Genomic DNA, 15537 nt, shown 5'->3' on the forward strand with positions numbered 1-15537 from the left:
TGCGGGGGAGGGTTTGGTGGTCCTGTAGTCTGTAATGGTCTGGAGTCCTTGCCACATGCGTCGGGGGTTGGAGTTAGAGAAGTGTTCTTCTACCTTCTTTTTGTAATGGTGTTTGGCTCTTTTGATGCCCTTCTTTAGATTAGCCCTAGCTGTACTGTAGGCGTGTGCATCTCCTGACCTAAAGGCGGTGTTGCGGGCCTTCAGGAGGAGACGAACATCCCGGTTCATCCAAAGCTTCTGGTTGGGGTACATGGTGATCCGTTTCTGGGTGGTGACACTGTCTGTGGTTTTGGAGATGTAATCCAGTACAGATGAGGCGTACTGGTCCAGGTCTGTGTGGGTGAACATATTCCAGTCTGTGTTTTGAAATCTGTCCTGGAGCACTGCGTCCACTTGAAACTCCCAGAGGATGGAATTAAAATCATCTGCTTCCATTGTGTCCATCGTTTGGGAAATCAACAGACCCAGACCTATCATGGCCAAATTTGAACGCTTCCAGATATTTGTCAGAAAAAGGAAATACTAAATTTTTAATCATGGCATTTAAAAGGGACAAAAAACCTAAAGCAAGTTATACAAGGCAGGAATCAGCAACAACACATCTTTTGAATATCAACAACTTAAATCATGCATACAGGAAAAATTCAGTCACAATCAACTGAGTCTGGAAATATACTGGATAACAAAATTATTAAATATCTGCAATACAAAAATGTATAAGCTATTATTTAAAATTGATGAATCATGAAGCTGGGAAGTCTAGTCTGCGCCTTGGGTGCTCCTTGTTGCCCACAGGCTCATTGGGTGGGGTGTCCAGGTGAGGGAGCATCCGTTGCTAGGTGCAGCTTATCCCAGATCCAGGCCAGTGTTTCTTGTCACTTTGCTGTGTGTGTCTGTTGCACTTGAGTAGATGACTGGTGTTAGGTGGTGTTCCTCCCCACTACTCCCCGCTGGGTGCTGCTACCCCCTCAGTGGAATGCAGGTACTTGTTGGTACTGGGGTGCGTGGCTGGATGTTCTGGCGTGGTTGTTGACCCAGTCCTTTGGTGGTCCAGGGTGGCTTTACCTCTTCCGTGTTGACGGGGGGTGGCTATGCTGGGCACCGGGCAGTTTTTGGGCACCTGGAGCCCTGGGACCATGATCTTGGCTTTTAACAGGGTGGCAGGCCTATAGCGGGGCTGGTTGCCCATCACCTGGGGTCCTCTGGGACACCCACCCCTTGGACGTGGGCACCCCATCTAGGGCCTCCCTCCTTCTTCTGCTGAGATGGGTGCACAGGCATCACAGAGAGTAGTGGTCTTAGGTCATTAGTACTCTTGGGGGCTGTGGATGGCCCGGTTTTCCCAGATCCTATTCCACCTGCCTCTGGCTCCTAGGGGGCGTTATTGTGTCTTCCCAACCTTATTTTCAAGTGCATTTCGTGATAAAGACACACACATACAAACACTCCACACTCTCTCTCTCACATGCACCACAAGGAGACTGTTGATTTATGTAACATATGTATGCATTTTTGAATGTTTGCAATTGAGGTGTTGTATGTTTGTTTTCTCACAGGTGCACTTGGCAATACATTTTGCTTTTCTTTGCTCCCCCCCCTTTTTTCCCCGCCTGTCCTGACTTAGACATTGTATTAATGTATTTGCAAAAGCTGCCAAGAACAGGATTAAAAAAGCTGATCACCTGATCCAACCCTAACTATAAGCTTTATCAAAAAAGAACGTTTTAAGCCCAACCTTAAAAGTAGAGAGGGTATCCATCTCCTGAGAGTTTCTTGTCTGAGAGGACAGTTGTGCGAATACAGCAGCACAAAACAAATGGGCCCAGAGTTGGGATCACTGACAGCAGTGACTATTATAGCTGATTTAACATATGCAACCTGCAGATTTTTTCCATATTGTTTTTCTTCTTATGTACATTATCCCAGCTTCTCCTTCATAATACCGTCTGACCTTCTTTCTCAAACCTGCTGAAATGTGGTCTGGCTTTAAAAAAGCAACAATGCAGAGATGGCTCTGCTCCACCACTGGCAGCAACACTCCACTGACAGAAAATATGTAATCAAGAGCCTCTTGGATTTGAATAACTGCTTCTGGAAATATTTTTTTATATATATTGGTGTTTTTGTGAGGTTCAAATGCAAACAAACTTCTCTTCAGCTAACATTTTAAGAATCATTGTTAGGAATAACAAGACAACGTTAGAACCAGAGGTTTCCGCAGTACTTACTTACAGTTAATTAGCCTTTAGATTAAATTAACCATTTTATTTAACGTCTACAGTAAACAAGAACATTTGTGCAGTCAGTCAATGCTACAGTAAAGTTGGGGGAAATAGTGGTTGGAGACAAAATTATTGCCAACTTGTGCAATGGACTTCTGATCTTGTCGCCTCTGAAATGGCTACGTCAAAGACGAGGACCAGGTCTGTAACCACTCAGTGAATTCCTGCCTTCAAAGGGACTTTGGTGCATCTTGACAGAGGCAGTTGGCTATCAGTCAGCTATTAGTTTCAGACGGGGTCAAATTGGCAATTAGTTCCAAAACTGCAAATCTGTTGCCATCTGTTGACACCCGCATACACAAAAATTCACATTAACTTTTGACATTGAGATTCCAGCCAGAATCTCATAGATTTGAAGCAGAAATCTGACATTTCTCCATGAAAAGTGGTGTAGTTGCTACAGAACAGATACCAGCAAAATAACACAGGCATTTCAATGTCATACGGGAGTATAAACACAACACATGTTGGCAACCAGTTGACCTATTGCCAAGAGATGCAAGTTGCGCTCATTACTGCAGACTGACTCAGACTGAGTCCACTGTGTAAAAATTAGACATTAATTTGCAAACCTTTGTCAGATCTGAGAGAGTGTGCTTCATCTAAAACTGAGGATTGTGGCCCACATTTTCAGACATTTTATCCAGAAAAACAATTCAAAGTGTTGCATGTAGCCCCAGAATAGTTGAATAGCAGCAGGGGAACACCTACACCTATGATATCCCAAATAGTCAAATAAGCCCTCAGCAAGATAAAGCCATCTAGTTAAAAGCAGTTATTTGCTAAAAAGGTTGATAAATTCATTTGTTAATGACTTTCCAAAATAATTTTGACATATGATTCTCAGGCAAACATCACTTCCTCCTCGTGCTGTGCTTACCTGTTTTGCAGATGTGAAGTCTCACTAAGCCTTCGAGGTAGCGCCTTAATGGTACTTGATTAATTAATTCGCTGTTCGTGTGGATAATTTTACAGAGAACTGAGTACGACCCTGTCTCTCTTTCCCCCATCCAACCCTTTGCCTGGGATGAACTGGGCTGGCAGGGAAATCTAGGAGAGCTAAACAAACCCGGATTCCTGTTGTGCACTGAGCCTGAAACCAGGGGCTAAATGATCATATCATGGGACTTTTATAAGTCAGGATGTTGGACTCATAATGACTTATTTACTTTAAATGGCCTCAAGCATCCAGAACAGTAGGCTTTATGTGTAAACTGAATATTTTAACACTTTGGTTTGCCAGTGTGACATCCAGGAAACTAAATGCAACACTGAGGGAGCAAAGACAGAGTAGCCACTACATCATACATTACACTTTATACAAGATGCCTGGATAACATGTGATACAGCTGAACTAGTTTGAAGGTAATGGGTTATTGTTTATTTTTCCTTTGCAAAAGGAGGATAGATGTGAGTGTGGAAGCAAAGCCTTCAGCCACCAAGTCAGCTATAGAGTAATTAATCCATCTAATCTGGCTGAGGCTGCCAGACCTTCACACTCTGGACCGAGTTTGCCCCAGAGAGGAATGTAGCGATGGATTATCTCAAAACATCAAATAATAAGCCCCCCTTCTGACACCACTGACAGCAAATGAAAAGGCCCGGATTTTCCATCCCTGTGAAGAATTAAAGATATGAAGAAAACTCTGTGGGGATCTAACTTTGGCGGCAGGTTCATGAATTGACTGGATGGAGGCTGCTATTTAAAGCCTGCAAAAAATTAATAGCTTGATTAATTCCTGGTGACTTGCACCCGACATGTCTTCGCTATTGTGCACATGAAAAGTTGCGGGGTACCAGCGAAGTAATTATATCATCACAGGCCATTGCTTCCATTGCAACCTGATTTTTTATTATTTTATTACTCTTTTCTTTGCTGACTTGGCGAGGGGTTTGAATTCCATCGACGACCGTTTCATACGCCTGGACGCAAAGAGACTTAATTGAGGTTAAGCACCTTGGTCAAGGGGTTTGGAGTGCCATACTGCTGCACTGGGAAGTTTGTGAAGAGGCCCTTTAAGTCTCTGACCAACCAGAGTACAGGAAAACAGGGCAGAGCGAGGAGGCATTTGGACAGAAACATTTGGGACAATTGCCATGCTGATTTTGTTTGTTAGAGCAAGTTGTTGATCTGACGTGAGATGGTTAAAATCATAGTTGCAGCTATAGTTCCCTTTAGTGCCACATGAGGGAATGTGGCGCAACAACCTAATGCTATAGTCAGGAAAACAGTGGTCGGAGGTCACAGCACGACCAAAATTACTGACACTGAATGCAATGAACGTGTATTCTCGTTGTCTTTCAAGTGGTTCTTTCAAAGATGGCAAGGAAAATGGCAATAAGGTAGAGCCAGTCTGCTACTGGTGTGAAATTGAAAGGGTTCAAGTTGATGGTTGCAATCTGTTTGTGATAATACTGCAATTAACTGTGATAAATCAGCAAAAATTGCAATTCTGCTACCATCTGCATAAACAGTAATTCACATTAACTACTTACAGATTTCAGAAATCTGGATGAACGTAGTTATATCTAAAGTTCGAAACAGAAATCCAGAATTTCCCCACAAATAGTGATGTAGTTGATGCAGGACAATTTAACTGTAAAATATTCTTTTATATAAGATTAAAGTCCGAATGCAACCAGCTGGCAGGCAGTTGAGTTGAGTGCCCTATAGCTAAGATGGGTGAGTTGTGCTTATCAGTGCAGACTGACTCAGACTAATTGCACTGTGTTAGAAATCTGTCTGGGTTTATAAATAAGATGGCAATTATATGACAATGTCTGGCTGGGAGTGCGTTCAGGTCGAGTTGCTTTGTTTGGTGACAGATTGCCTCCTATGTGGACCGTACAATAGAAAGTGTTTGCACAGAGGTTGGGAGGGTGTTGCATGACCAGCCTCTTTGTGACCAGTTGGTTGTTACAACTACTTGTAATAAAGCATATGGTTGCAAACACTGGGCAAGCACACTTCATTGGCGTGATTGACAAAATGAAAAACTAACATGCTAATAAAAAGCTACCTATATTACACAATATTAGACGTGTTTGAAATTTTCCACATTTCTGTGATGGGACATGATTAAGAACAACGCATAACAGCCTCCCTTTAGTTACAGAAGTCACTCTTAACAGAGCCAAGGTTCGTAAACACGTAACAGCATCAGTGTTGTCCTCCTGTCATTGACATCCAGTTGAACCACGGGGATCTTGGCCATTGTTTGATACAGTTCAGGGTGGGTGGGTGGGTTGGACTCAACCCGCATTACTGGTTTCAGTTATTCTTTTTAATTTTCTTGCCAACAACACATCAAAAGGACTTAATGGAAGCCAAAGTTCCAAATGGTGATGACAGAAAACCACATGTGCCAAATCCAAGTAGCTGCCTCAGCACTGTGGTAGGATCACAAGAAAGGCTTGTGGTCACTTTTGGCAGGCTTTATAAAATCCATCCAGCTAAATAAGGGGCTGCAAATAACATACACACTTTAACGCAAATGACATCAGTCTATAGAAGCACACAGAGATGAATAAAAGACTTACTGTACAGACCACACGGGTGGCCATGCCATTTATGGCAGTGTTTGAACAGAAAAACAATAGCATGTTGTTGCTGTTGTTAACCGACTCCTAGATAGATACAAATAAGCTGAATATTGTGGAAACAGCTATTTCTTTCTTTTTTATGGGAGGGAGGCTGGTGGTGAGGGTTAATTTTTAACATTAACATGCTGAAGTGTGAGACCTCAGTGACATGGATGTTAGACAGATCAGTTATAGGTGTTAAAACCCCTTTGCATGGCTAAGCTGCTTAACTTTGTTAAAGCACAGAGTTAAAAACAACATGCTAACTAGCATAGCATCAAAATCCCTCAAACCTCTTTTCAAAGATGTTTCTTTGTATCTGCGTCAAACTTCAGGTGCTGATTTTGTATAATTCCATCACATTACTGTTGCTGGGAATCTGACACCTGATAATTGGATATTTTGCTGTGTCATGTGGGCGTGGGGATTGTGGTTGAGCAGCAGACGGAAGCCGTCAACAAAAGAAGCATGAAAAATCCGAGTGCTGGAAGCATGTGTGTAAACCAACCTGCTTTACATGTGGCCACTCCATGAAAGACTTTTTCATGAACACTTTTAGTATAAAGCCACATCAGGACATGTGATCCAAAGTTATAAGACAGAGACGGGGTATGCAAAGCATGCCTTTGTGCTGAGAATGACTCAGCTTTTTTTCTTTTCATAAGGCTGCACTGTTTCTTTTACATATCACAAGGAAATGGAAATGGAAATATTGGGTTTAATATCCTTGCTTCACCTGAGATTAAATCAAACAAATTTTCAACACACGTTAAACATCATTTTAAATTATTCTGCATCTAATTTTTTTTAATATGATATACACAAAGATTTAGAGATGTGCCTTAAAACATGACTAAAACTAACACAATATTTAAAATGCTTCAAAATCAGAGTATCATTTATTCCAAGTGAAACTATGTAGTCACACACACACAGATACACCTGCACACGAGAATAAATGTCTTGTACCTACCGGTTGTAACTTGACACGCGTCTCTCTGTAGTCTTGTCAGGTGCTGAACCGTAAAAAGCAGCCTGAGAGCGACAAAATATACTCAGGAATCAAGTGGGCGGAGCTTCTATCATTCAGGTGCACTAGAACTCTGCTGTTTGTCGTTGTCCTGAGCAATTAATCTGAATAAAGAGCCACAAAACGTAGAAACACCATATGAGTTTTGCAGGCTCCCAGTTCACAGTTAAACTCTCATCCTGTCCTCCGGTACACTGAGGATACTGAGGACATCACAGGTGTAGGTGCAGGAGGTGGAGCAGCAGATGAGAAGCAGTCACTGTGGGGGAAGAAGGCTTGGAACAAATAATCTGCATATGCGTCTGCGTCATGTATGTATGGGAATTGATGTAGCGGTTTTAGGGTGTGCCACTGTTTTCTAAGACTTAGAGGTTTTCATCAGCTTCTTATGTGTCAAGGTGTGGCAATATGTCAGCAATTAAATGTAATGAATCCCTTTGAAACTAGGCATTGACACTCATTCTTCAGTCAGTGGAAGGGTCTTTTGTATTGCTAAGGAACATCATTTATATTTTCAAACAGGGTTGCGTAACGACATTTTGCCTGTAGCATTTTGTAGTTAACTTTCACTGCACGGTATTTTCACGTCCTTGAAATCTTAAATGCAAATTTACGCTTTTGGACCTTTAGATTGCTACTTAATTTGAGCTATGTGATTATGATTTGATAGATTTATAGTAAAATATGAGACTGCACCGGCTAGTTAGCTGTATTTTTGGTGACCTTAAGATTTTTCGCTGGTGCGTATATGTGACGTATAGATCTTCGTCTTGTATGTGTTGGATTCGATGTTCTGGAAAAACAGTGGCACACTGTTTTCTCAGGCTTTAAGATTTTCGAGAGTTTTTCATGTGCAAAGGGGAGACGATATATCAGAAAGCATGTTTAACCCTCTCAGGCTCAAATTAAGTTTTTGTTGCTAATGCACAAAAGACTACCTGCAGTGGTACTTCTGAGTAAAAAAAACTCATAAAATATGTATGTGGGGTAATCAGGTTGTTAATTTTTACTTGTTGCAAATCTGCAAGCCTGCCTTGAGAGGGTTAATATCATTAAAGCCTTTTGAAATTGCACAATGATGTTCATCTGTGTCTTGTGTGAACTTGCTGCAGTGGATTTGGGTGCGGCATTACTTTCTAAGCCCTTTAGAGACTTTCATGAGCTTTTCCTGTGTGAAGGCATATCTATATGTCAGCAAGTAAATTTATTTCCATTAATTCCTTTTGAAACTACATGTGTTCATTCTTCAGTCAGTGGAAGGGTCTTTTGTATTGCTAAGTATTGCCATTAATTTTTATAATACAGGGTTGCGTGATGACATTTTCCCATCTCTTCTCTAGCTCGTCCTTCATCCCTTGGTATTTCTTCTCATGTCACCATTTCCAGATGTTGCTGTCACTCGGTATACTGTAGCTACATTTATCATTACGGTCGTCTTTCTCTTCTTGTCCACCACCACTATATCTAGCTATCACCAGTTTGTCCATCTGTATCTGGAAGTTTGGTCATTTTCAACCACCTTTAGGGTGTTTCAACACGCCAACTTAGCACAGTCTCAGCCACAGAGACTGTTTTTCCTTTGAAGATGAGATGACTGACACTTCTGCTACTGGTAAAAGATAATATTATTTGATACTGATAAAGAAAATTTCACTAAGATACAGCGCAGCCACGCTTTCCAGTGCCTCGGCAGAGAGACTGTTTAGCCTTGGGAAGCTTGTCTTCTCTCCAAAGTGGAACAGGCTCTCTGATGAGAAGTTTGAGAAGCTCATTGTTTTGAGACATAACCACTGGTTTAATGAATAGCTGTAAAGGGTTGGGGATGTGACAAATAATAATTCTTTATATTAAAAAAAACAGAGGACATTAAAACAGGTCACTTTAACAGACATCTACTGTGAGAACAACACTTGTGTGACTTGTGTTGGACTGCCAATGGCAAACGACAGCCATGGAGTTTACATTTGTATTACCTGTTTACATTTTTATACCTTGGTTATGTTATACAGTGCACGTACTTTCTCAGTATTACATTGAAATCACTTCAGCTATTTTACTTTTGTGTGGAAGAAAATCCTTGTTCAGCCACTGATGTCTGAAGCTGTGACAGTTTACATTGCTTAAAAGCATAATTTAATTGAACAACCATTGATAGCCAGTTGCATCCTGTTGATGTGCAATAATATCGAATGTTCTAAAACAACATGTTTTATTGTATTATTTATTACAAATAGAAAATTAATTCTATCTACAATTATTAAAATTGATCTGATTGGTGTTTTATTTCACATTATCACAAAGCAACATTTGAATAGTTAATAGTTTCCTGTTAGTTCCTTCTGTGGCCATTTACTTCAGCTATATATTCAGTTTTATAACAAACAGTAGAATATATATTTTAGTATGTTCAAGTATGTTTAGTAATTTATAATTTAGTATTTTAGCAAGTTCCATTAAGAGGAGATCCAAGTTCTTTAAACATTTTTAAAGTAACACAATAGTTACTTTTCATGGTAATTGTTACTTTTATAATATTGTAACACAGTTACTTGAAGAAATAACTATAACTGATTACTTGCCCAACACTGGTCAGGTTGGTACACAGCTGACAGCTCTATTTGACAGCTGTTAGAAATCATATTATGGCAAGAACCAATCAGCTAAGTAAAGAGCAACGACAGACCATCAATATTTTAACAACTGAAGCTCAGTCAGTTCAGAAAATAGCTGAAACTCTGAATGTGTCCCCAAGTGCAGTTGCTACGTGGAAACTGGATGACATGAGGACTCTCAGGAAAGGAAGACCAAGAGTCACCTCTGCTGCTGAGGATAAATTCATCTGAGTCAGCAGCCTCAGAACTCGCAAGTTAGCAGCACCTCAGATTAGAGCCCAGAGCCCAGACGCTTCTCTACACCGACTGTTCAAAGGACACTGTGTGAATCAGGCCTCTATGGTCAAACAGCTGCTAAGAAAAAACTACTAAGGAAAAGCAACGAGTTTGTTTTGTTTTTGTATTTGTTTGGGCCAAGAAACACAAGGAATGGACATTAGACCAGGTTCTAACTACAAGTCCAAGTAATGCATATTAGAGGGAAGTTTCAGCCTTGGCAGAGGAAAGCAATCGCAAACAGCTCCGGTTTAATGTTACAGAGTATTCTTTCTTATTTTGCATGCCATTGCTTTTCATCTTTTCTCAAACGACTTGTCACCATGACTAGACACTTTTTCAGCTTGTCACTCACTAGCCATGAGACAAAATTAAATCACTGATGAAACTGTATTGTTATGAGGAAGAGGTGATGAATTGTCAGGTATGTCCTGCTCTGCCAGCTGTGTGGGATGCAAAATAGGACCTAACTGCCGGACTGAGAGACAAGGGACTAACTAAAGGAGGCAGCTTTACTGCTGTTACTTATAAAACTCCCTGAAACTAGCTTCAACTCCATTCTCTCTCACTGATTCTGTGTAAGATGATTTTTTTCCTTCAGACTTCTGACAAAAAGAAAACTGAAAAGAGAAAGAGGATATCGAAAAGCAATACAGTGATGAGCGGAAATACTAATAAATATAATGCTAAATAGCTAAAAGCTACTAGTCAAGCCTTAACAATGGAGGAGAAACACTTGAATCATGTGATGTCCACGAGCATCATATTATTTCTTTCCTTTCCTTTGAAATTCAGCTTTAATTAATATCCCACTCTGCTGGCTGACATGTGGCCAAGTCGAGGGCACGTGGCCAGGAGTCAGATAATCTCACCTCGTTAGTAGTTGGGGACTACAGCTGTCTTGATGTTGAGCATTGTTCCTGAAATAAAGGTGGTTTCAGATATATATAAGGTAATGTTTCACCTACTGTTGTTCTCAGATTACATATAAGGTAGAAAAAAATTATTTTGACTGCTTCCTTGTCATAAGGAGTCACCACAACTTGTACGTCCACATGTTTGATTTGGCAGAGTTTTACCTTGATGTCCTTCCTGATGCAAAACCACAGGGGATTTGTATCCAGCTGGAATTACATTAAAGACCTTTCACTTGCCAACTGAATGTGTTAACCACTACACTATGTAGCAACAGTTGCATATAACCTGTTACTGACAAATGCTGATTAGAGGGGCCCCTGTGAATTGTCACTAGGCAAAGTTGGACACCATATGATCTCTAATAGATATCTACAGTATATCTTGTCTGTATCCAGTCTAGGTTTTTACAAAGTATTGTTTTTATGTCACTGTCGCCAAAGTGCTTGCTCATAGGGGGTCATATGATTGTTGGGTTTTTCTCTGTATCTATGAAGCGCCTTGAGGCGACCTTTGTTGTGATTTGGCGCTATATAAATAAAATTGAATTGAATTGAATATGTAGTTTATAATTTCTAACTTTCATATTTATAAGTAAATGTCTGTAAAAGTTTCAGCCTTGGCAGAGAACTGGAGTCAAAGGCTGCTCTTGTTTAATGTTGCAGTCAAACGACTTGTCTCTGTGACTAGTCACTTTTTTCAGCTCTTCGCTCACTATCTCTGAGACAATATTAACTTACTGTCAAAACGTTGCATTGTTTCCTCCCCACCTACAATAAAAACAGTCCTGCCAGCAGCCACAGCTAAGAGCTGTTATGAGGAAGAGGTGATGCATGGTATATGTTTGTGTCTCTCACTTGCTGTTGTTGTGGTGTGTTTTGTGGTGTAAACTGGTTGAGATCAGATCATGATATGTAAAGGAGTAAAATGTTGGTTATGACCAGGCCCATAGCAAAGACTCAAATAACAGACTACAGTGTGAAAAAAATTATTTTTAGTTTTGTGTATTTTGGATTTAGAAGCCAGAGATGAATGAAAGATGTTCTTATGCCAGGTGAGGCAACTAGAACAGGCAGGGATGAGTCAGAAATACAAGAAAACATACAAAACCTCAAAAACACCAGAATGCTCAGGCAAACATAGAGGTCATGAACAGGAAATAGTCAGAGGTGAAGAATCCTAATGACCACATGGAATTACTGGACTACTCAACAAGTCAGTGATAAATAGACAATCTGGGGACTACAGGGGGAAATGACACAGAGTAAATATACTGAGGTGGCTGATTAAACAAAGATTGGGAAAAAGCAGAAGTAGAACCAGTCCGCGTGGCTTGTCACACTCCTCATAAAATAAACACTAACTCCTTCACACTACAGTTTATAGTGGTTAACACATTTACCCTATACGTGACAGATCCCCCGGTCTGAAACTGTGAGGTCTCGGGGACCATGAGCTAGTGCCAGGCCCAAGCCCTGAGGAATGGCAGCTTTACGTCAGGAAGGCCACCTGGTGTAAACAGAAGGTAAAGCCAAAGGTACTGTTAGTTCACAGCACAATTCATCTGATCGACGGTTTGTTGCATGTCACACATTATAATTAAAACTGCAAAAGCGTAGCACCGGATTAGCTCACTGGGATGAGTGGGCGGCCGGCCCGGGTTCAAATCTTACCCCACGAATCTGCAAAAAAAAAAAAGCACAATCATTGAATGTACTCCAAACCTGTACATCATGTTAATGTGCTGTTGTCTGGCATGCACAGAGGAAACCTGTCATTTTAGGGACCTCAAAACAAATATGTCATGACTAATTCAAATAGTACGTCAACAGTAGCTAGGACAAAATACTGTTCCAAAGAACTGAAAGAAATAGTAAATAAGTAAAACTTTATTTATATAACACCTTTCTAGATAAAAGATCACATAATTCTAAAAAGATGTGTTTTTAGTTGTTTTTTAAAAGAAGCTACTGAGTCCAGAGATCTTAAGCTCAGTGGGAGAGAGTTTCACAGTCTGGGAGCCACAGTGGCAAAAGCTCTGTCTCCCTTAGTTCTCAGCCTTGTATGATGAATGACAAGTAGACCCTGATTACATGACCTAAGAGCCTGCTGGGGACAAGAAGTTCAATGATGTAGGCAGGTGCTTGTCCATGAAGAGCTCTAGAAGTCAGTACGAGAATCTTGAAAGGACTGAATTCAATGGGGAGCCAGTGCAGCTGTATTAACAACGGTGTCACATGTGAATACTTAGATGTTTTGGTCAGAAGTCTTGCTGCAGCGAATAATATGTTAAAAGTGAAAACAGAAATGATACACAAAGGAAGCCAGGCAGAGGCGACAAACAACAATTCAAACTCTCTCTGTGAGGACTTCCGCATTAGATTGGATGGTTGCTCCTGTCGCTTATTAGCACATCATCCCAAACTGTTGTGGCATGTTCATCTCCCTCCTACAGCCTGCTAATCTCAGTGCTCACAGGCTGTCTGTGCTTCTGTAAACACAGATGTGTTACACAACTGTGTGTCTCCGGCTTCATGTGTAACTCAATCATGGATCGGTCGTTGTATAACACCGCTGATATCCATTTTTATGTGTCGAGCAGTTAAAGTTGTGATTCTTAATTGGTGGCTTTGTTGGAAGAACACTCTGTCATCAAGCCTTGCCTGTCTGACAAGCCTTTCTCTGGAATGTGGAAACATTATGCACATGTGCACACATGCCATATGTGATTATAAAACCACGATAAGGCTTGTTTCACTTCTGTGATTTTCTAGAAGAGCAAGAAGGACAAAAATGCTGATTGATGGACAGTCTGTCTTTTTACTAGCCCCATCAAAACAAGCCCAACAGAGTCTAATAAAAACTCCCCTTTGTGATCTTTCTCTCTCGTTCCTTCTCGGCTTCTGCCTATTGCTTTTATTCCATTCTATTGCTTCTTCAAATCATGCTATGATTCAAAAGCTTGTAGAACAACATAATAACAAAAAACATGAGGCAGTTGTTTCCTGTATGACTTTATCAGTCTCTCACATAACTGCGGAGGAATTTTGGCCCAATCTTCTCTACAACATTGCATCATTTAATTGAGGGTTGTGGACATTTTTATATGCGCAGCTCTTTTAAGGTCCTACCACAACATTTCAACCAGATTGAAACTTCGACTTTGACTGGACCATTGCAACATTTTGTTCCCTTTTGTTCCAGTCATACTGTTGTAGATCTGTTGCTGTGCTTGTCCAAGCTTTAGCTGTTAGACAGATGGCCTTGCATTTCACTTTAGGAAAGGTGTTCATGGTCCACTTAGTGCCTGCAAGATGCTCAGGGTCCTGCAGCTGTAAAACAAGCCCAAATCATCACCCCTCCACCACCATGCGTAGCAGCTGGAATGTGTTGTTTGCGGCAATAGCATTTGTTAGTTTTTTGCTAAAAATGGTGCTGTGCATTATGAAAAAACATCTCCACTTTGTTCTGGTCTGTCCAAAGGACATTATTCAAGAATTGTTGTGGTTTGTTCAGGTGCAACTTTGTAAACTCAAGTCATGCAGCCATGTTCTTTTTAAAGAGAAGAGGCTTTCTCCTGTCAAACCTTCTACACAAACTATAGTTGTTCTGCCTTTTTCTAATAGTGCTTTCAAGAACTTTAACATTTAACACGCTAACTGAAGCCTGTAGAGCATAAAGTGTAAAAAGCTGTTTTTTTCATAGAGGTATTCACACTTTGTGACGATTATTAAGTAAGCTAATGGGACCCACTCTTCCAAATAACTGGTTTTACACAAAAAACTGCTTGAAAAGTCAGTTTTAATCTCTTCAGCCAATATCCAGCCACATTTTCGACTCAGAATGTGAAAAAGGATTAAATAAGGTAAGGTATACAGTATACAATATACCAGTAGTTCCCAAACTTTTTTTGCTAGGCCCCCCTTTGTTTTACAAGAAAAATGTTCGCTTCACCATATTTTCTAGTCTTTGGCTTAGAATGAAGTTGGTTTGGAAACATATTCAGCGATGCTTCATCTCCTGCTTTGCGTTTGTGTGGGAGCCCTGTACTAGCAGTGTCCAAGCGTTGTTTTTTTTGTTTTGTTTTTTCCTTTTCAAACCACGCCCCCCCTTCAATGGCCCTGGGCCCCACAATTTGGGAAAGTCTGCAATATACAATGTAGCCATTGTTATTTATATTATATACCATGTATATAATATAAATAACTTTGTTGGAAATCAGAAATAAATAAACTATGCGCTTTCCCCCTTATATAATAAGAGGGTTTAATTGATGTCAAGGTGTTCCTGTGAATTGGTGTTAAAGTGTCCAGCTCTGCTAGCGGCTAGGGCGTTGAGCTAAATGTTTACATAAGTAAAAACTTGAAGCATTTGCAAAGGTCAGCATCTTAACTTAGTCTGTTATCAACTGAACATGTACTAGCACATACAACAAACAGGAAGACTACGTGGCTGCTATTTGGCCTTAAACCAAACCACTTCAGACACTAAAGTGACCAAATGGCATGAAAATCCCTAAAATCAGAAAAACAATCAACAACATTATGTATGTAGGGCAGGCTGCTTGGAAATGGCCTGAAATGTTTCCAGTGGACATTGGAACCATAACACACACATGAGATAGCAAAACATGTGATATTATGGACTTAACTGAACTGTGCACCCTTATAACCTGACCTCATTTTACCTCGTTATCACTGTATTTGACCTCCTTCTTGCTATATAAGGTAAATAAAGTATTATACAGGGAGTGCAGAATTATTAGGCAAATGAGTATTTTGTCCACATCATCCTCTTCATGCATGTTGTCTTACTCCAAGCTGTATAGGCTCGAAAGCCT

At 40.4% G+C, this 15537-nt stretch overlaps 1 protein-coding gene across 1 annotated transcript in view; it reads right to left on the minus strand.

Moving 5' to 3' along the window:
• The window catches only part of LOC102215919 (sodium- and chloride-dependent GABA transporter 2-like), a 35891-nt gene extending 28743 nt beyond the window's left edge, over window positions 1-7148 (minus strand). The window contains exon 1 of the mRNA XM_005730935.2: window positions 6838-7148. The gene's annotated coding sequence lies outside the window, so the exon portion shown is untranslated. The remainder of the gene's footprint in view (window positions 1-6837) is intronic.
• Between the last annotated feature and the right edge of the window lie 8389 nt (window positions 7149-15537).

The sequence above is a fragment of the Pundamilia nyererei genome, unplaced genomic scaffold (assembly GCF_000239375.1).
Source record: "Pundamilia nyererei isolate P.nyererei 1_Seehausen unplaced genomic scaffold, PunNye1.0 scaffold00040, whole genome shotgun sequence".
NCBI classification, from domain to species: domain Eukaryota; kingdom Metazoa; phylum Chordata; class Actinopteri; order Cichliformes; family Cichlidae; genus Pundamilia; species Pundamilia nyererei.